We start from the raw sequence: 24,927 nt of genomic DNA on the forward strand, positions 1-24,927 counted from the left end.
CCTCCCCTCCCCTTCAAGCCTCGTGGTGCCATTTCTTTCATCACTTTCCCTTTCATCCTCTCCCACGTCCTGGCGCGTCTTTGAAGACAGGAGATGAAACGGGCGAGGGGTCTGGTTCGGGCTGCGGAGTCCTCACGTGGGTGCTCTTCATCAGCGCTCTGTCTCCTCCTGGCCTCCTCCTGCTGAATCTCCAATCTCGCCATTTTTCTCCACGGGCCACAGTGGCCCAGCTGTCTGCTGAGACCAGGATGTGTGTCCTTGAGGTCCTTGCCACCTCCCGAGGCACAGCCCTCCACGTGGGAGGGACGCCAGGCGCACAGCACTGCTGCGGTGGGGGCTGCTGACAGCAGCGAGGGCATGGGGTCCCCCAGGGCCTCCTTGCTGTGGAGCCTCTAGAGTGCCCCTGCGTGGCCTGCAGGTCAGGAGGGCCAGTGGAGCGGCGACTAGGAGCAACCTGTGACGGCCTGAGTTGGCCAACACTCCTCTGCGGCACTTTGTGGGGGGTACATTGCCCACGAGGTTTCCCACAAGGGTCAATCTCCATAGCAACCACTGAAGGAGCAGGAGTGCTTTAGCTGTGCTTGGAGAGCAGGGGCAACACGGCACTTTTCCTTCTGCTTGGAGCAGAATACACGTGACTTCACCAAGGATGGGGGGCACAGGAGGAGTCTTCCCTGAGACGGGGAGGGGTTCCACCCAGGACAGAAGCGTATTCAGTGAGACACCATCGTGAGAGCCATGTCTGTGGGCTTGGGCCGTAACAGAAGACACCTGACTGCTAACATCCAAGCTGTGAGGGTGTCGTGAACAGTGAGCAGAGGTCAGACAAAGACCTGCCTTAGGCACTCACACACTCACACTCACACTCATATGTGTTCAGTCCTGTTCACGCACATACACTCACACTGCACACACCCACACATACAGACACGTACACTCACTCACACACATACAGGTGCACTCACACATAAAGTCTCAGTACACACCAACACCCACATTCACACACACAGCACATGCCCACACATTCGCACACTCACAGCACATGCCCACATAGACACAGACACAGCGCATGCGCACACATATGCACACACAGCACATGCCCACACATTCGCACACTCACAGCACATGCCCACATAGACACAGACACAGCACATGCGCACACATATGCACACACAGCACATGCCCACACATGTACACACACACAGCACATGCCCACACATACACACACACACTGCACATGTCTACACATAAACACATCAAACACACTTGCAATCACCATCACAGGGAGAGAGTGCCAGGCCTAAGAGGTGTGACTGGTGGGGTCACAGTCATCGTCACCACCACCAGGACAGTCCCTCTGCTGTGCAGCGCTGCTCCCAGGCTCACCAGATGGCAGGAAGAAGGCCCAGGGCTCCTAACTAGCTAGGTTCCGTTCTGAATCCTGACCCAGAGAGGCCGGGGTTCTAGGTGCCTCCCTCCTGCCTTTTGAAGGTTCAAAATTTCTCTCACAGCCACACGCCTGCCCCAGCCTCTGTGGTAGCTCTGCCCCGGCCAGGATGGAGGGGCCCAGAGAACTCCCACAGGTACGCCCCTGGCCCGCCTGCTCAGGGCGCCAGACCAGCAATCGGCTGTGGTTGGAGGCTCACAGCCCAGGACAAAGCCCACGGCCAGCAGCTGCAGAGGAGGCTTTGAGTGGGATCAGCTGGTACCGAGAGCACAGACACTGTGGTGGACAGGGTGGGACCAGCGTGTCCCTCTGGACAGCAAAGCTCCCTCACTCCAAGTGGGAGTGACAGAGGATTCTAGACAGGCACAGGGAGGGAGAGGGTGGGCTGACACCTTGAGATGCAAGACTAGTGGGGTGCAGTTGTGAGAGTGGAGTTGGGGTACACAGTGGAGACCCTGCTACAGACGGCCACTGCGCCCAGATACCGTGCGGAAGAACTGGGGCGGAGGGGGTAGGCCCGCTGAGTCAGAACTGTGTCGGAAAGGAAACCAACTCTCCCACATTCACAAATGTCAGGACAAGAGGTTCTGGCCACCCACAGCTGGGGAGGGGCGAGAAGACAGGCGGGTTAGTAGAATCCCGCTCACCCGAGTTGGGAGAGTGTGGATCTAATTCACCGGTGGTGGCTCGGAAATCCCAAGACGGAGCAGTTACCAAAGCAACGTCTCCACTGAGAGCGACTGATAGCCTGGAGAAAATCAAACATTCTGCTTTTTCATAACAAAGTACCTGTGCGGCCTCTTGGGAGGGGAAAGGCCCAGTTCTCCTCTTCAGTAGGATGACATGTCCCTGGACACCAGCAGTGCTCTGGTCACCTGGAGGAAGGGCAGGAATGCAGCCTGTGCTCCTGGGCTACTGGACGGGATGCTTTCTCACTCCTGGTCAGCTGTGGGCAGCAGCCTGGGACATCAGACTTCTCAGAGCCTGACCGCAGGCCGCGTCCCAGATGGCGCTCCAGCTCACTAATGTGTGCCCGTGGGGCTGCAGCCCGGCCTCAGCCCACCCTGAGGGCGCCGTGGCCTCCGGCTGCACAGAAGGGCTTTGCAGTGAGGCCTGCACCTGATTGCTGGGAAAAAAGTGCCTCCCCCAACTCTCACACAGTCTCACACCCACGTGCACATGCAGCTACACCCACGTGCACACACCCACAAGGGGCTCATTCCTCAGAATTGCCCTCTGCTCCCAGAGGCCAGTGCCATCAAGGATCCCGTTAATCAGTGGCCATCACATCTCCCAGGCCATGAGGGATACAGATCCGTGTGCAAGAGCTAACTGGCGCCCACGCCATTTAAGTGACAGTCGATTGAGTCTCTGGAGACTTTCCACCCATGGTGAGACAAGAGGAATCTGCTTTGAGAACCACAACCAGTGGCCAAAAAAAAAAGATGCTGGCATTGCCTAAGTCTGTGCTGGACGCCAGCCTGCTGAGGCCAGCGACATGGCCCAGGCCCACAGTGGGGCTCAGCTCGAATCTGTCTTGCCTCTGTCTGCCACCACCACTGGCCAAGGTGTCCCTACCACTGTCCTGCCCTGCTGGAGTTGCTACCCGAACCTGGAGTGGCCCAGTCTGCCTGCCGTTGTTCGCCTCCACACACTGACCCAGCCTTGCTGTCACTCACAGCTGGACTGAGGTGGCAGCTTTGTCACCACCCTCCACAAACTGACCCTTCAGTCCAGGGCTGTGGTCACAGCCAGAGTCAGTGGTTTTAAGTGTGAACCTGATGCTAGGATGTCCTTCCTCACAACTCTGCTCCCCCACATGTTAGTGAGCACCTGGTGTGCTCAGCACCTGGGGACAGGTCAGTGTTCACCCCACATGTTAGTGAGCACCTGGTGTGCTCAGCACCCGGGGACAGGTCAGTGCTCACCCCACATGTTAGTGAGCACCTGGTGTGCTCAGCACCCGGGGACAGGTCAGTGTTCACCCCACATGTTAGTGAGCACCTGGTGTGCTCAGCACCCGGGGACAGGTCAGTGCTCACCCCACATGTTAGTGAGCACCTGGTGTGCTCAGCACCTGGGGACAGGTCAGTGCTCACCCCACATGTTAGTGAGCACCTGGTGTGCTCAGCACCTGGGGACAGGTCAGTGTTCACCCCACATGTTAGTGAGCACCTGGTGTGCTCAGCACCTGGGGACAGGTCAGTGCTCACCCCACATGTTAGTGAGCACCTGGTGTGCTCAGCACCTGGGGACAGGTCAGTGCTCACCCCACATGTTAGTGAGCACCTGGTGTGCTCAGCATCTGGGGACAGGTCAGTGCTCACCCCACATGTTAGTGAGCACCTGGTGTGCTCAGCACCCGGGGACAGGTCAGTGCTCACCCCACATGTTAGTGAGCACCTGGTGTGCTCAGCACCCGGGGACAGGTCAGTGCTCACCCCACATGTTAGTGAGCACCTGGTGTGCTCAGCACCCGGGGACAGGTCAGTGCTCACCCCACATGTTAGTGAGCACCTGGTGTGCTCAGCACCCGGGGACAGGTCAGTGCTCACCCCACATGTTAGTGAGCACCTGGTGTGCTCAGCACCCGGGGACAGGTCAGTGCTCACCCCACATGTTAGTGAGCACCTGGTGTGCTCAGCACCCGGGGACAGGTCAGTGCTCACCCCACATGTTAGTGAGCACCTGGTGTGCTCAGCACCTGGGGACAGGTCAGTGTTCACCCCACATGTTAGTGAGCACCTGGTGTGCTCAGCACCCGGGGACAGGTCAGTGCTCACCCCACATGTTAGTGAGCACCTGGTGTGCTCAGCACCTGGGGACAGGTCAGTGTTCACCCCACATGTTAGTGAGCACCTGGTGTGCTCAGCACCTGGGGACAGGTCAGTGTTCACCCCACATGTTAGTGAGCACCTGGTGTGCTCAGCACCTGGGGACAGGTCAGTGAGGAGGACACACGAAAACCCTCTGCCATAAGGAGCAGACACTGGGGTCAGAGAGGCCAGGGAGGAGGAGGATCAATGGCCAAGAGTGAGAACCGCATTGGCAGAGTGACGGACGCAGGTTAAAGCCTGGCGAGTGCTCTGGAGGAGCAGGGCCAGGTGGGTGGCATGCTGGACATGCAGGGATGGAACGGGCAGGGCTGTCGGAGGGCTGTCTTCAGGGACACAGGCCGGGCAAAGGCCGTGTTACAGTTTCCCTCATGTGTCAGACAATGCAAGAAGGTTCAGGGGAGAAATGATGGGTTATGAGAGCCTTAAGTCAGTGAATCAGTCCCCTGACAGGGATTAACTGGAGGTAACTCTAGGCAGACGGGGTGTGGCTGTGAAGCCAGATTTGCAGATAGGTAGTCAGTGCAGTTAGGTAAGTCAGGTCTCATGTCCAGTAGGAAAAAGAAAGTGGAGGCCGTTATAGAGAATGGCAGGAGTCCAGGAAACCAGAGCAGCATTCGGGGAAATGGAAATGTCAACGTCCCCAAGGCCCCGAGCCCATCCTAAGGAACTGTTAATGGAGCAGCTCCCCGCAAACAGCCCTTCCTGCCCAGATGACCCTCCAGCCCACCTCCCTCCCACCTTTGGGCCTTCCCACCTGCAGTCCATCACTCAGGATAACGGGAGACAAAGGTCAGGAGGGTGGGCAAGCTGAAGGAAGATCTTGGCTATGAAACAGGGAAGATTCCCCAGATTCTGCCTTGGGGCCCCCTTCTTCCTCCGGGGGAAGTCTCTTCTGCTGCCTTTAATAAAGCTTCCATGTCCACTCTACCCTGGCCTCGGCTGCTTCTCTGGTGTTCTACTTCAGCATTCGGGGAAGCAAGGACTCGTCACCGGTAAACAGCGCTAACAGCTGGCGGAGGAGGACCACTGGGAGCTGTCTTCCAGATATATATTTTGTCTGTGGCGAGGAGAGTTTCTCTCTCTGTCCCCCCTACCCAGTGCTGTGTTCTGAGCCACTTTCCTCCGCCATACTCTTCTGCCACGATCGGCCACATCTTCTGCCCAGAGCAGTGGCCGTCTGCAGACTCAGGCAACAGGTGGGTGGTCGTTCACAGAGACGTAGGAGCTAGCTGAGTTTCCCACAAGCTAAGTGGGGCTGTCTGTCCTCATTCAGGCAGAGAGACCAAGGAAACAGCCCTTCCTGGAGAGGGGAACTGGGAACATCGACTTCCAGGGGGTCAGCAGAGGGACCATGTCAGACTTCATCGGTGGCTTTCTTGCTGCCTAGTTTTCAAAGTTTCCCAGAGAAACTTATTTTGAACCATTACATTTAATAAGATTATGGGCCAAGGCTTTGGAAAAAATACTAGTCTATAAAAATCGAGGTTATTTTTGCCCCGATGCTTGGTGTGAACTGTCCTGTGAGTCTGGAAAGCCAAGCTGCCCTGCCATGCTCAGAAGAGGTGTTCCCCAGCCCTGCGGGAGGTCAGAGGAATCTGCTCTCACGTGAGGGGCCGACTGCATGGTTCCAGGGACTCCTAAGTGTGACCCTGCACCAACACGGCTTCTAGGGCGTGCTACACCCACAGCCAGAGAGAAAACTATTATGTGAACTGCTGCTCCCTCTGAAATGCTTTAAAATTCCAGGCACCACTGGGCCCAAGTATGTCATCTGGATGGAATTTGACCTCTGATAGGGCCTCTTCCTTACATTTAGCAGTTTCTGAGGCAAATGATCTCCTTCTTTTCCTCCTTTAGGGAGGTCCCAGCAGGTAACAAAGATATGTGGAGCCATATCCTAATATAAGTAGAAATGGTGACATGTTCCCTTCCTCTCTCCAGGATGGGGTGAGCTTGTGGTTTTGTGGTTTCTGTTGCAGGGTAATTGATCAAGGACACTGCCTTGGTGACAGCCTTTTCACCCTCAGGCAGAAAACTCAGATAGATCAGGCAAAGAAAGCAGGTCTGAAAAATTCGTGGAAGTTGTTCATCAGGAAGTATTGTTGGAGCCTTTGATACTTGCTTTTGCTTTGCTTGCTTTAGATTTTCCTGTTGAGGATATTGAGAAAGTATGTTTAATCCCAAACCCTGAGAAAGACTATGACAGAGCCGTCTATCCTAAATCCCCCTCAGGCCTTTCGGGTCCAGCCTGGGCTGGTGTGAGGGTCTGCTGGAAGGGTGCAGGAGCACATCTGTGTCTTGGCCATACCGTTTGTTCTTGGATCCATCCTTCGACTCTGTTCTCAAACCTTCCTAGGGCTGTGGCCTCCCCACCAGGGACCATCATGGGAGGGGCTCACGGGAGAGCAGGAAGCGCCAGATGGTGACTTGGAAGGTTCACGGCGGGGTGGGTGAGAAATCTCTACTTTAGGTCTCTGGTGCGCGAATCTCAGGCCCCTTGGCAGGGGCCTCAGAAGACAGCTGTTCCTGCTGCTGCTTCCAAGGGTCCACGTGGGCTCATAACACATTCTCCGGTGGACTTTCCTTGGAACACGTAGTTGTGAGATCTCAGATGAAGTTGTCAATGCAGCATCTCCTCCCAGTGTGATGGAACAGCAGAGTCTGAAGATGAAAGCAGGAGGCCTATCTTCAACTCTCAGATGGCTGGAAGGCTCAGGTGCCTGCAAAGAGAACAGCTGGAAGGTGTTAGGTTCGGAGAGAGGACTGTCATTAAGCCATCTATCAACAGACGGACTCATCACCTCCCATCCACCTACCTATCGTCTATCTCTATTCACCATCAATCAATGAATAGATCAACCATCGATCAATCATCTAGCTATACTATGGTAGTATTTTCTTGAAAAAAAAAAAAAAAGAAGCTCACACTGAGGCTATTCTGCAAAGAAAAAGTCAGATGGTACTACTTTTGAGACACAACCTCCATAGAGGAGCCAAAAGTACAGATGACATAGAGAGGTTTCGCAGCTGGGTGCCACGTCTTCATAAAGCAGTGCTGGAGCCAGTCAGCCCAGAAGCTTGCAGAACACTCAGTGTTCCTGGCAGGGACGCAGGGGTGGGGGACTGGGGTAGAGCCCTAGTGTCCGTGAAGGAACAATCACGTTTCACCCCTGATTTCCACCCCCTCCCTTGGCCTCCAGCTGCAGGGCGGGGGACTGTCTCCTAGGCCTTCCTGAGTATCGTCTTGAAGTTTACTCAAGTCTTTGTGAGGTTAATGAAGCTGCCAGATGGCTCAGAAATAATCCTATTCCTTACTCCTTGCTGCTTCAAAGGGGCGTAATCTGAAGGGTCTGGGTGGTTGCGGTGGGTGAAAACTTCCACAGTGGCCAAGGCGGATGGCACTCGGGCCTGGCACAGGTACCCCTGGTCTTGAGGCGTGGGGTCCTAGGACAGTGTTGGCTGCACCCTTCAGGTTGGTGACGCTGTTGGTTGAACTGGGAGAGTGTGGGAGTGTGTGGGTGTGTGTGTGTGCAAATGTTCTACCAGGCAGTGCCAGCTGGATGGAAAGAGACAGGCTGGTGAGGGGACAGGGGGCCTTGCTGGGGTTAGCCCTCACAGCCCAGAGTGCTCCAGCACCCCGGGCGTGGTCTGGGGACAGTCCCAGGCGCTGAGGAGGCGAGGCTGTCTCCAGGAGTGTGGGGAGGTGGCAAGGTCTTGCCTTTCCCTGGAGCCTTCTTCCTAGACCTGAGGCCACTCTGCTCTGCACTGTGCACAGTCTTTGTCTTCTCCCTTAGACCCCCCTCTCATTGTTCCAACCCTTCAGGAAAGACTCATTCTGCCTCGGTGGGGTGTGGGGAGTGGAGGGCTGCAGCCCAACACCTCCCCCATCCTCCGCTGTGCTGGCCCTGAGGCAGGGGCAGGGGTCTTGGGAGCAAGGTAGGATGGAGAAGGCTCCCCCCAGGGTCAGAGGGCAGCAGTGCAGGGAGTGACTGGCTGCCCTGTTTGGAGCACAACCCACCTAAGATGGGGGACCCCAATAAGTCAACTGAGAAAATTGCTGAAATGGGCAGCAGAGTGTGGATTTGAGCTCAGCGAGAGGGAAGTGAGTGTCAATCCGTGGTCAGCAGAATGCGTCATTGAAATGCTTCCTGCCCAGTGGGGCTTGTTGCTGGTGACGTGACCACAAGCTTAGTGGCCAGTGGGGACGCAGAATGGAAAGGCCACCTTCTGACTCTGAGCACTTGGCCTTTCCATAAAGACCTGTGTCGGGGAAAACCAGCAGGTTCATATCCACATATTGCCCTCTGTTGGTCCCTGCCACTCTTCCTAATGAAATCACACGCAGCTCATTGTTAATGGCTCCAGATCAAGTCAGGAGGAGTATCGACCCGAGGAAAGCATTTTTCTTAATTGCTACCGACTTTGGAAATTGAAATTGACATTAAGGCTCCTAATTCCTTGGAAATATAAATGGAAATCAATAAAAGAAGGATTATTGGGGACTAAACAAAGAAATGGGCTGGGAACAAAAAACCAGAGGTGCAAGTGAACAGGGGGAGCAGGTGCAGGAGCAGGCGAGGGAGTCCAGGAGAGCTCCAGGTCCGCTCTGCGGCCTGCGGGGCGCCAGTGGAGATCACCTCAGAGCAACAGGGAGGGCAGGCGCTGGACGGTCACTGTCAGCTCTACCTGAACCCTCTCCATGGCGTCACTGGCTCAAGCGGGGGACTGCAGTGGATAAAAATAGACCATCTACAGGTGCTGGGGTCTCCTGGGGCCGGCATGTCTCCCCAGCTCCTCCACCAGGCAGATGGCCCCTCTCCCCCCAAGGCCCTTCCTGTCTCCTCTAGACGACACTCCAGGTCCCCTGCTCCCTCCCATAGGTTTGGCACATGACGCCACCATAGTGACTGATGTGTGTCTCTTTGCCACAGCTGTTACCCTGCTCTGGAATCAATTGTGAAATTCTGCCTTGAGGGAAAGGCAAGATAGACATAGTTTAGTCAATATTTCTTGAGCACTAGAAATAGGGGGATCATAAACAAATGAAAAGCTTCCTTCTTTCTGACCCAGGGCTTCTTGAATGCTTGGTAAGCCTCCAACACGGAGCTGCATCCCCAGATTATTAAATATCAATCAATCTGTACCAGTGTCAGGCATGTAAAGTCACTATGAAAACAGCCGGGTCCTGGCTCCTGCAGGGGAGAAAGCCCTGGGGAGCTGGGCATGCACTCAGAACCTCCCTAGACCGCTGGCCAGGAGATCGCTGTGCTGGTCAGCTCTGTTACTAGAATGACACCCAGGACAATCAACGTCTAGAGAGAAAAGGTTTATTTTGGCTCACATTTTGGAGGCTGTGGTCCACCATCTGTCAAGCCCATTGCCCTGGGCCTGTGGCAAGGCAGCGTGTCCTGAGAACGCAGCGCAGCAGGACCACTCACCCCGCGCTGAGCAAGCACACAGAGCAGGAGGAAGGCCCCTGGTCTCACGGTCCCCTTACACAGCATGCCCCGTGGCCTGAAGCCCTCCCGCTGGACCTGCCTCTAAAAGACCGCTGGGGACCAGGCCTTTAAGACAAGGGCCTTCAGGGGCATTTAAAATCCAAACGATAGCAATCGCCAAGGGAACTGTTTAAAAATGCAAAGGCGCAGGCTCCTCCCAAATCTCCTCCATCGAGATCTCCAGGAATGTCAACGGATTTGGCGTTTCAGAAGAAACTTCTCGTGGGATTCTGATGCTTAGTGAGGTTGATTTGTCAGATGTCGGTGTTGGAAAATAAGGGATCAACTGGGACACCTTTCAAAACTAGCTAACCCTAACCTGTTCAGAATGATTTGGGTATAGTTCCTCCGGGAGACCTGGGGTTCCAAGTTTTACACTAGAAAACCAAGGCAGGGCCAGTCAGAGTGGGTGGAAAACCTCCCGCCCACATGTGATGTGAAGACCTGCCACAAACTGCAGGTGGATTCCTGGCCCTAGGACTGCCCTATACAATAGCAAACAGCGTGATTCAGGAGACCTGACTTTTGTCATTCTCCCACACCGCTTCCCCATGGCTGCAATAAAAAGTCACCACAAGTTTAGTGGCTGTAAGCCACATGAATCCACTTCCTTACAGCTATGATGGCCAAGAGTCCCAGTCAGCCCCACGGCCTGGGTCATGGGTCCGCAGCGCTGGGTCCTTTGGGAGCTCCAGGGTGCAATCTCTCCTCGCCTTTCCAACTTCTGCAGGTGTTCCTCGGCCTGTGTCCCCATCACTCCAAGCTCTGCCTCCATGACCACGTCACCTCCCTCTCATGAGGACATTGGTTATGCTTAGGCCCACCCAGATTATCTAGGACAGTCTTCCCGTCTCAGAGCCCTTATCACATCTGCAAAAAATTCATAGTCACAGGCCCAGACATGGGCCTTCAGGGGCATTAGGATTAGGACTCAGAGGCCTTTGGGGAACTCACTGATCATCCACCGTGCACCTTAGTCTGGATGAAAGGTCAAATGCAGGCGACTGACAGGTTCAGTCACCTCCTGAGGGCAACTAAAACCAGCTGGGTGGCCGTGGCAGTTTGGTTGGAGGGAGTCAGTCAACTCCCAGGTCTGAGAACACAAAGCGAAGTGCAGATGGTTGTAGGAAAAGGGCAGAGGAGAGCCAGGGAGGGGTGCTGTCACCTGCCCTGGCAGAGATGCTTCGAGGAACGGTAAGAAGCCACCACTGAGCTGTTCACTTTTGCATCTCTTTGTGGGACACCAAAGAAGGACGGAGACCCCGAGACGTGTATTAGTGATGATCAGCATCTCTGTACCTGTGACAAAGGTCATGTCCACGGGAGGTTTCATGGTCCCAAAAGGAAACTCTCAAAATTCTCACTTTGTTTATTTTGCTCTTTTAACCTAAAATCACACTGTGGGGAAGCTTCACTCTCCCTGGAAGCCGGCTTTCACTAATGCCGACTGAGGGCGTTTCTCAGCCTCACAGCTGCAAATATTAAAATGCAGACTAGCAGATTACAAATCACCAGGAGCCTTTGACAGGGTCCTGAAGGAGGGCTGGGTGGGGGGGGCGTTTAAAAGGACATCAAGATCCTGAATAGAGTTATTGAACTTAAATAAGTGTATTTTAAAAAGGAGACATTCTTTCATTAAAGCCAGAGTGAATAATAATGTTTTTGTCTTTGACACCAAATAAAGTCATTTAAGATGAAAAACCCCTTTGAGCTGCTGACGCTCAGAACGGCTTGGAAATGTGTTTCTGTGACCCCTCCTCGGAGTGTGGGAATGTGTTCCCTCTCTTGTGAGATTTCCAGAGGGAAAATGAGCTGTGTGAATGGCGTGTAAGCCAAGAGGAGGCCCTGGGAAGGGCACGGCCCTGCAGAGGGGCAGGATCTCAGGCACCTTTTGCCCAGTGGCCACCTGTGGAACCGGCCCCCCAGGACCAGTCTCCTGTCCCTGCTGGCACAATCCCGGTCTGCTCTTGAATGCAACAGTCCCGGGGTCGGGCTCACAGGAGGACACACACATGGAAAGGCCCAGGGAACAGCTGGCCTTGGAGGCCAGGACTGTGAAAGCTGCTGTCGGCCCGAGGTTAACCTGAAGGAAACGCAGGGTCTGGCTCTGTCTTTTCTTGCTTTTGTCTGTGAAGTAGGATCTGGCGCTCCTCACCCTCCCGGGGTCCGACACTGTAAAGCCTGGCGGTAAAGAGCACTTCGACACCACTGCTGTGCTGTGCCTCAGCTTCCCCGTCGCGGGTCAGGCACCGTCGTCCCTCAGAAACTCTCGGCAGAGAGCATCGTCTGGTCATTCTTCCAGCAGGGCAGAGACATCAGCACAAGGACTTGCAGCACAGGACGGCCCCCTGGGTTCTGTTCCCTGCTAGTTTCTTTCTTTTTTAAAAAATATTTATTTATTTTTTAGATGTAGCTGGACACAATACCTTTCTTTCTTTATTTTTATGTGGTGCCAAGGATCGAACCCAGGGCCTCGCACGTGATAGGCGAGCGCTCTCCCGCTGAGCCACAACCCCAGCCCCTCCTGCTAGTTTCTATGGTTGCTTTTTGTTGTTCTTCGGCCACTGCCCTCTGAGGGGGTCACCTAGCTGATGGGTGCTGAGATGAGGGTCCTGAGGAGGCAGGAGGGCATCTCAGGGTAGAGGCCACAGCCCTGTCCTACAGGCCCAGCAACAGGCAAGGAGGCCTGCTGGGGTTCCCTGTCACATAGACATGGGGAACAGAGCTCTGTGTGTGGCTGAGGGAAGCCGCTCCAAGTCCAGCCTCCCAGCCTGAGCACATCTCACACGGCTGGCCCACTGGCCCAGAGCACGGAGCTCATGGCTGTCCTGGCCTGGGGGATGCCCAGCGTCCATGCTCGTCAGTCAGTCAGGGTCCCCCAGTGAAGGCTGAGGCTGACCCACCTCCGCCCTCCTCCTCCGCTCTCTGCTTCTACCCCCCACTTCAGGGGGCTAAGGGTCCTCCCCTCCTCCCTGAGGGGGGTGAGATTGTCGTGTGGGGGATGGGCAGGGGCTGAGATCTCCTAATCCTGGCAGTGGGGTGGGATGGGGTGGGGGTGGGGACTGCAGAGCCCATGGTGGGAGGGAGAAGTCACCCAGTGTCTGCAGCTGGTAACTGGACACCCCCACAAGGGACTGGCCACCCACAGAGCAGAGAGCTACTTGAAGCTATCTGGGTCACCAACTCAAATGAGGCATTATAGTGCAATGAATGAGGCTGGAGAGATGAGAAGACAGCCCAGAAGGAGGGTGGGAAAAGCCACTAGGCTGTGGCTCTGGGAGCTGGGAGTCCCTCTGCAGTGCCCCTGCCAGGCTGTCCACTCCACAATAACGCCTGGTACTGGGTGCCCTCCAACAAGGCTCTCTTGATTGTTTAGTTGGTATAAAAATTCCTTACGTGACTTAAAATCTGTTTCCAGTTAGCTTCTCCCATCCCTGCATCTTTCCTCCCAGGTCCTGCGGTGTCTCTTTCCTCCCGTGCTCACAGACTCCGTGAACTTTACAAAGGCTTCACAGCCGAGCAGCAGCAGCGGCCCAAGTGGACTGGAATCAGAGCCCTCGGGTAGAAGTGACCCTAGGCGCAGGCCTTCGCTGCAGTCTCTGCAGTTTTAATGGCAGCTGGAGCACGATGCCTTCTAGTTAGAGAAGCTCCGACGCAGAGGTGGCCGCAGGTGGTTGCTGCAGGGTGGGGTGAGGAGCGAGCATTTGCCGAGTGGGAATAGAATTTCACTTCTACCAGCTGAAAGGAGCCGGGGTCGTGCGGCTTTATGAAGGTATTTCATGCCACCGAGCTCTGAACCTAAAATGGTTAAGCCGGTAATTTTATGCCATATGTATTTACCACATTAAAAACTAGAAGGAAAACCATGCCTACTTCAAAAACGTTATATGAATCAGAGAGAATCAGGACCACTGTCCGAGGATCAAGCCCGTGCGTGGGCCTGGCATGCTGCAGGAGAGAGGCAGAGATGGTCCCGTCCTCAGTCCAGTGGACAACGACAGGTCTCAGGTGAAGAATGAACTGGTGGCACTAGGACATCATTTTTGGGTTTGCCTTTCAAGTCTTTCAAGTTGGCCTTGGTTACTTTTTTACTTGATAATTTTTTTTTTTTTGGTGGTGGTTCTAGGGATTGAACCCAGGGCCTGGCACATGCTAGGCAAGCTCCTGGAAATTCTTACTCTGCCCCATGACCGCAGAGTTTAGTCCACATGACCTGGTAGATGGAGCCAGTTCTGAGGCCCCCTCTTATCAGTGGCCCTTCTAGAAACACACGAGAATGCTTGCTAAAGTGATTGTTTTAGTGGGTTTTTGCATCACTGTGACCAATATATCTGACAAGAACAACATAGAAAAGAAAAACTTATTTAAGGCTCCCAGATTCAGAGGGTCAGTGCTTACTGGTCCACTCCATGACTCTGGGCCCAGGTGAGGCAGAGCATCAGGGAAGAAGGACATGGGCAAGAAAACAGCCCAGGACACGACAATAAGGAAGCAACGAGAGAGCTCCACTGACCAGGGACAAGATATATACCCCCCTCCCCCAGGGACTGACCTCCTCCAGCCCCAGCTGCCTACAGTGACCACTCAGTCAATCCCTATCAGTGGGTTAATCCACTGATTAGGTCATGAATCTCATAATCTGATCATTTCACCTCTAAAATTTCTTGCATTGTTTCACCCCGGAGATTTTTGGAGATACCTCATATCCAAACCATAATAGTAATAAAACATGTAGAAATTAAGATTGGGTTGGAAATTCAGCACCACACAAATAAAAAACAAAGCAAAATTAAGTAAAATGAAAGAAAACAAAAAACTACTCCAAACATAAACTCACTATTGAAACTAAGGAATAGCAAAACCCAGCTAAAGGTCAGGACGGAGCTTGGCGCCCTGTGAAGTCCTCAACATGCTTCCACTGCAGGAAGGAAGGAATTGAGTCCATGGGTGTTCGCCCCCTACCCCGGGCCCCACGCAGCACAGAGGTGGCATCTGGCATCAGGAGGAGCCAGGGAGGGCTGCCTGAACTGTGAGCTGGGGGCAAAACCCCTGCCCATCCGACTGGGAACACAGCTCAGAATCACGTCCACACTTTAGGCCTTGTTCTGCAGAATTCTGGGCCATGTGCGGGTTGTCTGAATCTACATCATATATGAGGCGCAGAGATCTGAAGCTGAGAAATTAAAATATGGACTGGTTCAGAACTGGGACTTCAAGAGATGCCCCACATCCCAGGGCAGGTGCAGCACTGTGTCTGCAAGAGGCTCACCCGGCAGTTCACACGTCACGCAAGGGAACCATTGACCATGCCCAAGTGAGTGGGTGGGTTCAGCAGCTAAGATAAAGCACACCCAGGAAGGGATCTGTCTGTGCAAATATGCCTGGGGTCTTTGAAGAGCACAGAGGTCATGAAAAAAGTGCAAGTCGATTAAAAAGGAATGAAGAGAAACTCTAGAGGTAATCAACGTGGCTGTCCTGACGAACACTCAGTGGACAACGGCCAGGTGCTATGGCAGAGTTGAGCCCTCGACCTTCGACCTTCATGAATGAACCAGCTCTAGGACGGCTCCTCCTAGCTCCAGCCTCCAGCCACCTAGTGTGGTATCGAGGTTTACTGAAGAGGCCAGCGAGAGAGAGAGAGAGAGAGAGAGAGAGAGAGAGAGAGAGAGAGAACACGCCAGGGAGTGGACTTTTATTGGGGAACAAAAAATTCTGGAGAAAATCCCATCCAATGAAGATTAAGGGGGGCAGCATCCCAAGGTCAGGGGTGAGGTCTGGGTCTTCGGGGTAGTGGCCAGACACGCCTCTGCAGGGACAAGCCCTCGGACCTGGAGGAGGGTGGAGAAAGCTGTGTCCAAGCGCCTCTCGCTCAGCCAGGAGGTAACTCAAACCGCTGTGAGGACGGCCTCCCACAGCGGAGCTCGCTGTGAACTGGAAGGTGGCCTGGAGACCACAAGACACGGAGGGTGGGCACAGGGGAGGAAGCTCCACAGTGCCTGAGGGATGCATGGATGCGTCCAGGATCCAGCCCTCACAGTTTCCTCAGGAAGAGAGGAATGCAGAGAGCAGCAAAGTGCAAGATTGGACAAGATAAAGACAGAGAATTTTTAGAATTTGAAAAAGACTTAAGTCTTCAAGTTGAAAAAGCACACGACAACGTGGAGAGCGACTCCTCAGAGCAGGGTGCTGTTCTGTGGCGGAGCACAGGTCTGGCATTCAGAAGGCCCTGGGTTCAACACTCAGCACCACACAAATAAAAAACAAAATAAAACAAAAACTACTCCAAACTTAAACTCACCATAATGAAACTAAGAAGTGTCAAAGAAAACAAATGGCAGGGGGAAAACCCAGCATCCCCAAAGACTAAAACCAGATTTCTCATCAGCGATGTTAAATGCCACTGAATAACATTTTTTTAATAAATCAAAATAAAACAGAGTTCCATACTCTGCTATCTTATCATTCAAAGATAAGGATGAAATAAAAAAGCATTTCCAAACCTAAGATGTTTGCCAGGCCAAGCCCTCTCTGAAAGAATGACGTAGGGGTATGTCCAGTAAGAGGGGAATGAAAGACGCAAAGGAGAACAAATATTAACACACAGTAGAAAAAATGGTTAGGCTTCGGCTTTAAAAAGTACTAATTTGGGGAAATGTAAGAGCAAAATGGAATTAAAATAACGGAAAAATGAACGAGGCATGGGGGTGGCAGATGCTTGTAATCCCAGAGGTTTGGGAGGCTGAGGCAGGAGGATTGCAAGTTCAAAGCCAGCCTCAGCAATTTAGCAAGGCCTGAAGCAACTTAGTGAGGCCCTGCCTAAAAAAAAAAAAAAAAAAAAAAAAAAAAAAAAAAATTAAAAAGGGCTGGGGATGTGGCTCAGTGGTTAAGTGCTTCTAGGTTAAATCCCCAGTACGAAAACAAACAAACAAACAAACAAACAAACAAACAAATAATAGCAGCATGAATAATGGGAAAGAATTTGGAGTGAAGACATTCTAAGGTAGTGGTTTTGTTCCAGAGAATATGGAAAATTTAACTCACTTTAATTTTAAGTAGGAAGAAGCGAATCCCAGGAGCATCCCTGGGAGAGCCTTTATGAAGGGAAGTCAAGGCCTTTGGCTTAGCGAGTGAGGTCTAAAGGAGCTGAATTAGGAAGTCCAAGCAAGCCAGACCACCCAGGAGAAAAGCCAACCTTGTTCCCTATTATCAAAGTTATTTCCAGTCTTTTCCTGCTTGTATGCCTTTTGTTCATCAGAAATATTCAAATGGTTCTGCCCACCTGGATGCAACGTCACTGCTTTCTCTTGGAGTTGGGATGTGTCTGTTTAGTGTAGTTAAGGGCAGTGCCAGAACTGTGTTCACACCCTGCACTTTAGTGGGACCTGAGGAGCTGGAACGTGGGTAACTTTGGCAGATGGGTTTGAACCTGGGAGTCCAGCAGCAAAGAACCAGAGCTTGACGCTGGGCAACCAAGCCTACAAAGTGTTGTGACTGTTGAATGGGGGAAGCTGCTGGACACTGCTCATGGGTGATTTTGGTGGAGCCAGTGTTAGGTCATAATTCACATACAGTGGTTACTTAAATCTCTGCCTTGTTCCTCTCATTGGCCTTTTCTAACATTTCTGCTTGAAAGGAAACCCAGAGGTCAGAATCCCTGGATTGGGGAAGCCTGAAGGGCTGTTCCTAATGCCTTGTCATCCAGAGCCATGGAGTTAACATTTAGATCTTTAAAAGTTCAGAATGCATGTTAGGATGGAATAGAGTAACTTTCCAATCAGAGATAAACTGCATTTTAAAAAATGAAGAGGAAAGAACCTAAATGAAAAGCAAGGAGAATAAACAACAAAGTATCCTGGTGGAAGAAGTCTGTGTGTGCTAGACAGAGGTCCTTGCCAATGGAGTAATGCAAGAAAAAGAAATGAAAAGTTACAAGCACAGGAAGAAAGAAATAAAACTCTCATTTCAGATAATTTTATTGTGTAAGTAAAAAAATCAAAAGAATTTATTATTTCAAAAACTTCTTGGACGAATCTGGAGGCCATAATGCTCAGTGAAATAAGCCAGGTGCAGCAAGCCAAATAACACAGGATTTTACACATGGAATCTACAAAAGTCCCACTCACAGAAGCAGAAGATGGGTTAGTGGTTATGAGGGAATAGGGGGCGGGAGGATGGGAAGTTATTCTTTAAGGGTCACAATCAGTTATACAAAAAAACCCTTTTAAATCAACAACAAACCCCAACATAATCGATTAAATAATAAAAAGAATCAATCAAGAAGTTATTAAAATTAAGAAGAAATTTAGATGCTATTTACAATAGCAATGAGAATGAAATATTCAGCAATGCCTACATCCTTTATAAAGAAAATTGCCTAATTTTCAAAGACAAAAAGAAGAGTCAAGTGAGTGAAAACACATGGGTATTCAGAGACATATTAGAAGTTGTCCGTTTTTCCTCCAGGTTGCTGTGGCTTGGTAAAAACCACCCTGGACACAGTGGCATGACGACCAGCTATTTTTATCATGCTCACAGCATCTGTGTGCCAGAGTTTACAGAGTTCAGTGGGTTGGGTTGGGTGGCACCCAAAGACCTCTGCTTCCAAGATGGTGCCTTCATCCCATGTCTGGCCTCCAGGCTGAGCTGACTTGCAATTTAGCTCACTGGGAGTGTGTCCTCGCACCAACATGTGGCTTGGCCTGGGAGGCACTGGGCTTGAGAAGTAATGTGCAGATGACACGTGATCCCACGTTGGGAAGAGCTGCTCTGTATGGTGTGAGAACCCTCTCATTGCCGACACTGCATCCTACGGCTCAAAGGAAAACCCCGCTCTCCTGCAGAAGAGAACCCTGCTTAGACACTCACAGGTACTTGGTGGTGAGGGATGTTTAACTAGAATTTGGGTTTGTGCCTATAATCTCTTTCTTGTTTTTATTTTCCCCCCCTTTTCCAGGTGAACCGATGCTGCCGAGTTGCGAACCTGGAGAGCCTATGATTTTATTGATTTGCTCAATTATAACTCAAGATAAACTTGGGTACTTATGACCTGCCTTGGTGGGAAGCTGCAGGGGAGGAAACTGCTCCTGTCTGTACCGAGGAGTCACCGGAACCCTGCAGGCAAGTGCCCCGGGTCTGCTCACTGCCTTCCCTTGGGGCTTGAGGAGAACACACAGAAACAGGCTGGGAGACACTTATGGAGCAAGCCTGTGTGTTCCCTCCCTGGAAATAGAGAATTTAGTCAATTGCTCCTCTGACATAAAGTCCAGTTCTTGCAAAACTGATGATTTCTCTGGCGAGGTCATTCTCTCACCTTTCCTTTATGGTTAATGATAGACGCATTTTTGATTGAAGAAATGAGCTTTAACTTCACATCTTTTAGAAAAAAAATGAAACAACTGGCATAGATTAAATAAAATTTCCTCCAGCTGACCTCTGAATATGGTGAAACGGCAACATTTTAAAATTGTCTATGAGGCAGCCCACTTGGAATCTAAGCCTAACTCTAGCTCTTACAGCTGTGTGACTTGGGCAACTTTCCTCACCTGTCTGCAACTCAGTTTTCTTATCCACAAAAAGAGGAAGATTTATATCCTGGACTTTCATTAATAGATTAATCCATGGGAAGAATCCCAGGGTGTGCTGCTCAGAACTAGCTCAATGACTGTTAGATGTTAGTATAATCGCTTAGTGAAACAAATTTATAAATACTTTTTTTATGAATCAAGAAAAAAAATTGCTGATCAGAATATGAATAGCCAATAGCACGTGAGAAGATATCCAACACTGGTAGTCATCAGGGAAATGCAAACCCAGACCACAAGACACTACTGCTCTGGCTACCATAATGGCAAGAGGCACAACCAGAAAACAGCAAGTGTCGGTGAGGATGTGGAGAAGCTGCACCCCTCAGATCCTGCTGGGGGAAGGTAACACAGGGCAGCTGCTGTGCATGATGGCTTGGCAGTCCCTCAAACCCCAAACACAGAATCCCCACACAACCCAGCAGTTCCACCCCAGGCACACACTGAAAAGAATAGTCACCTAATGATGGGGATGCATTGTGAGCTCTTAGGTGGTTTTACTACTACTACTACTACTACTACTACTACTACTATTATTATTATTATTATTATTATTTTTTTTTTTTTTTAAAGAGAGAGAGAGAATTTTTTAATATTTATTTTTTAGTTCTCGGCGGACACAACATCCTTGTTGGTATGTGGTGCTGAGGATCGAACCCGGGCCACACGCATGCCAGGCGAGCCCTCTACCACTTGAGCCACATCCCCAGCCCCTGGTTTTATTACTGTGTGAACTCTGTAGAGGGTACTTATACAGACCAAGGTGGCTACGGCCCACGAGGTGACATGATCTTAGGACCACTGTCGTGTTTGCAGTTCATTGTTGACGAAAACGTTGGTGTCAGGGCTTGACTGTGTTTGTAGACTTGTTGTAGCAGCAGCATTGTTCGCCACAGCCATGAGTGGAAACAACCCGAAGGGCCATCAGCAGACGAACCAACAAAATGTGGCACATCCCCACCATGGAATACTGTCCAGCTGTAGAGGGAGCAGTGCTGACCCATGTCACCTCATGCACAAACTACAAGAACATGGTGCGGAAAGAGAGAACGCAGACAGGAAGGTGGTGCATCCCAGGACTCTATTGCCTCGAAATGTCAGGGGTCAGCAAATCCACAGAGACAGAGGCTGATCAGTGGTTGTCACAGGCAGGAGGAGAGATGAAGGGTAGTGGGCGCGACTACTTACTGAGTATGAGGTCTGCGTCTGAGGTGATGGCGAAGTTCTGAAGCTAGGTAGCCACGATCGCTGTGCAACGTGTGAATGTTCTGAGTTGTAGGGTTTTGAATGTTCAAAAGGTACTATGGTAACTACATTTTACTGCACTAAAAAGTGCTGATTAGAAGAGCATTTTCTCCACTTAGCTATGGGGACACATGGGACAGACTTTCCCTGAAGGGGGCTCCAGGCAGATTGAGCCTCCATCCTGGGCTCTGCCAGCTGGCTTGAGGTACAGAGGTGCTGCACATGCACAAAGGGGTTTCTTGGAAAGAACGTGGTCCTGTGCAGCGGGAGCACCTTGGCTGGTGGAGCCCACAAAGTGGTCTGGTTCCAATCCTTGATGCTGGTCACTCTTGGTCAGGGTGGAATGCTGCTTGTGAACACGTGGGTTATCCCTTTTCAGAGGAAGAGAGGTGGCCCCAACATGACAGAGGAGACCCAGAGGCAGCAAGGGCTGGGTCCTGCAGAGACCGGGACGGCGAGGGCTGAGGACAGGACCTGGGTTGAAGGGAGAAGCAGTCTCCTGGAGCACAGGACTGGTGTGGAGGAGGCAGGAAGCAGCTTCCCCTGCAGGAAACATGGGCAGGCAGCCAAGGACAGAAGTGGGGAAGAGCCCCGGGCTGTGATCCTGAAGAGGCGCGCTGTTCCGGCTCGTTTCTCTGTCGGAGAACCACAGCCCCCACCACCTGGCAGGCCTCTTTAGTGCCACAGGCCCAGTTCAGATGCTGCTGCTGGAGTCAGCCCCAAACCAGCAAAGGCCTTCCTGGTCCCGACTTACAACCTCTGGACCCTGTGAGGGCTTAAAGCGTGTCCACCCAAGCTCTGTTTCACCGTCAGCTACATTCATGAGATCTTGGCATCTTCTTATGGAGGGGGCTTGTGTTAGGTGATTCTGCCCAACAACAGCTCAGTGTTCTGAGCTTGGTTAAGATAGGCCGTGGTAAGAAGCTGGGTGTTCTGTGGGTTTAGTGCATGGAATATGTTTTCACATTCAGCATTTTCCACTGACAATGGGGCTATCTAAGTGGAGCAGCAGCTATACAATGAATCATTTACATCTTTCTGGCAGCTCGACTTCCTTCTGTACCTCAGATGGGGTGCCCGGATCTGCCCTTTGCACCTTGCATCCTGGTTACCCAGCACCACCTATGGCAGCCTGGCCTCCAGGGCTTGCTGAGTGAGGAATGGTGGGTAGACTTCAGCTCGGTGATTCCTGGCTCTTTTTCCTAGGACCACACTACTCTTGGCCACCTCCAAAAGAATCACCTGATATTTCTGGACAGAGTGGCTGAGCAAGGCCAAGCTCTCGGTGCCATTGGAAACCCCCATCTTGGCCAGCATGTGGGGTGCTGGATGTTACCTCCTTTTTGGTTCCCTTCTAAACGGGGTGCAGGACGGGGACAACAGACTGCAGTTCACAGTGAGGGTACTTGGAGGTCTCACGTGCTTCCCGCAGGCTTTGCTTTCTGCTTTCCTTGGCCTTAGCCCAAGCCTCTTGGCAATTATTTTTGGCTCATTTAGTGAATGGCTGTAAATCAAGCCCTTCTGTTCTGAGTGCCTAATGCAGGCTTGTCTGCAGGTCGTGGTTATAGTGTGACTGGACAGTCTTGTTCGTAAGGCTCTTCGTCCCTAACTCAGTTCCTTGTTTTGTGTGCTCTACCCAGCCCACTCTCCCAGCTGCATGGAAACTCTAAGTGGGTTCCCCGTGGAGGAAAAGTTCCTCAGATCTCAGACCCCAGATCTGAGAAATCCTGTCCTAGAATTCCCAAATATTTAATCTGCCTAGATCAGCACAGGGTCCGTCTGAGTCCCTGAGGCTTTGTATTCAGCAATGGGGAGAACAGGACCAGATTGTCTCTCAGGGTGAGGGACCCACAGCAAAGCTTCTCACGCTGCTCACGGACACCACAGACAGCGCCCCCTGCTGGGGGCTGGGGTGAGACTGGGCTACTCGGGGTTCTAGGTCCCTCTGTTGCAGCAATCGGACACTAACTTTCCACTTGGGCCAACACAACCAGCTGAAGGTTCTGGAGCAGTCTGGAATGGGTCCTGTGGGCCAGGCCCAGGCGTTGGCTGGACGATCTTCCTCCTGGAGACTCCAGGGGGGCACTGTTTCCTTGTAAAGGCCAAGAAGTGCAGGGACCTCTGTGAGTTGGGAAAAGTCAGGAAACAGAGGCTGCCCTTTTCCTTAAGTGATGTTGTTTAATAACGTTAAACACAGTTGTTACAGATTGCGGGCGGAATGCTTTGTCCCTGCAAAACTCTTTTGTGGGAGCATTTTGGGGGCTGTGGGGGTGGTTGGATTTGGAGGGTGGCGCCCTCATGGGTGGCTCAGTGTCCTTATGAGAGTCCCAGGGAGCTCTCTAACCCTGTCTCCTCCACGGGCAGACATGACTGAAGGTGGCCGTCTGCCACCTGGGAGGGGCCTTCCTGGGACCCGACCGCCAGCACCTGATCTCTGACTTCCAGCCTCCAGAACTGTGAGAGATAAGTGCTGATCTCCAGCCCCCGTGTGCGGCATTCTGTTACGGCAGCCTGAGCTCCCTGATGTCAGAGAACAGAGGAGATGGGGAGGGCTGGGAATGGCTCCCACACCGCAGTCACGTCCAGTGCTGGACAACGTCATGAGTGATACGGAAGCCTGGGCTGCTTCTCTCCATGGGGACATTACCTGCAAAAGACAGGCCTGGCTCAGTGGTTCTCATTTGGGAACTGGTAAGAGAAGGGCTCACCCCGACTCACAAGCGGTCCTGGTGCACACAGACTTTGTGTCCCAGTGTGTGGTCAAGCAGGCTGTGGGCTCCTTGAGTGGAGAGACTCAGGTGGGATCCTGCTCCCGGCTCCCATTCCCATGGCTGCAAGATCCCGTAACTCACAGTGCATTCCTTTAAGTCAAGCACCCCCTCTCCTTTTAAAATAGGGGAGGCCAAGAAACACTTTGATTCACTTGTGTTGCAGTCTCTCTGGGCTCCCTCCAGCATCCCTTAGACCATCAGCTATTTTTATTACACAACCAAAGAGAGAGAGAGAGAGAGAGACTAATGTTTCCTGCACATGATGCTTTCTATTGATTAAAAGAATATGGTTTTCCCCAGGGGATTATTTTTGTGTCATAGGGTGAGATGAAAAGCCACCAGCATTTACGGGTCAGAGGAAAATCCTACAAGTGATTTGCACACTCCGGGGGCAGAGTTCCTGGAAGGAGGGTCTCCTTTCCTGGTGCTCGTGGGGTGGCAGGCTGCAGCTACTAGGCTTGTACCAGTCTTGTGCTGGGGAGGACCCCACGACCTTGAACAGCAACGAACCTGGAAAAAAGCTACAGAGTTCTTGTCATTCTCACGTCCATGATGTGACTTTGGAAATGGCCCACCTTCACTGGACCATATCCTCCCTCTCTAGGCAAAGTACTGAGAAACAAACATCTTAAGAGTCTGTGGAAGCACTCTTGCCGTTGCAGGCTGCTGGAAGGTGCACATGTTCCCGACTTCCGCAGGTGCTAGGGAAAGGCCAGATCAGCTTTGACGTCCAAATGCCACATCAGCTTTGACGTCTGCGTTTAATGTTGGTATGTTACTGTGGTGTGTCAGGTTGGGAAACACGAGACCATGATGTATGAGCTGGAGTTCTCAGTATCAGACCACGCTCTCTGGGGATGTTTAGTAGATGTGAGTGGAGTATTTCTTGAGAACCTGCCCAGAGATCTGGAGTTGGACGGATGTTTATGGAGTCTAAGAAACAAGAGCTCCTGACTAGCTACAGTCTGGAGGCTCTTTCTTTCCTCCATGTTCTCCTCTTGTGGGATTTGTCCTTTTTTCTTTCTCAGCGAGAGTCTGACGTGTCCAGGTTGGTCTGGAGGCCAGGCCAGGCAGAAGCCGGAGGCGGGCTGGTGGGTGGGATGATCCCAGCTTGTGGCTGGAGACCTGGCTTCTCACCTGCTTCCCTGGTGTCCTGCTGAGTGGCCAGATCCTTGTGGACAATCGCCGGAGGCTGTGTACGAATCATGGGTTTGTTCGAGCCATCACAAGGCTGGAGGTTGCTTTTCTGAGAACTCCTGGCTGGGATTAAAGCTGACACTCCACCGTAGCTCACCTGGGCCTCGGCTCTTGCTGTCCATGCCTTGATTCTCTGGTAACCAGCCAGGTGCCACCCTCTGCCTACCTGAGGGTGCTGCCCAACGTTCGCTCCCAGGGCAGGACCCTCATGAACCTGAGTTCCACTGGTCCCCAGAGTTGTCACAGAGGAGTGCTCGGGAACCACAGCCTGATGAATAAAGCTGGCCTCTGTGTACCGGCAAGTTCAGGGAGGCAAATCGACTTCCCAGGGAGGGAGACTCAGAAACCGGC

The sequence above is a fragment of the Ictidomys tridecemlineatus genome, chromosome 13 (genome assembly GCF_052094955.1).
Source record: "Ictidomys tridecemlineatus isolate mIctTri1 chromosome 13, mIctTri1.hap1, whole genome shotgun sequence".
NCBI classification, from domain to species: Eukaryota; Metazoa; Chordata; class Mammalia; order Rodentia; family Sciuridae; genus Ictidomys; species Ictidomys tridecemlineatus.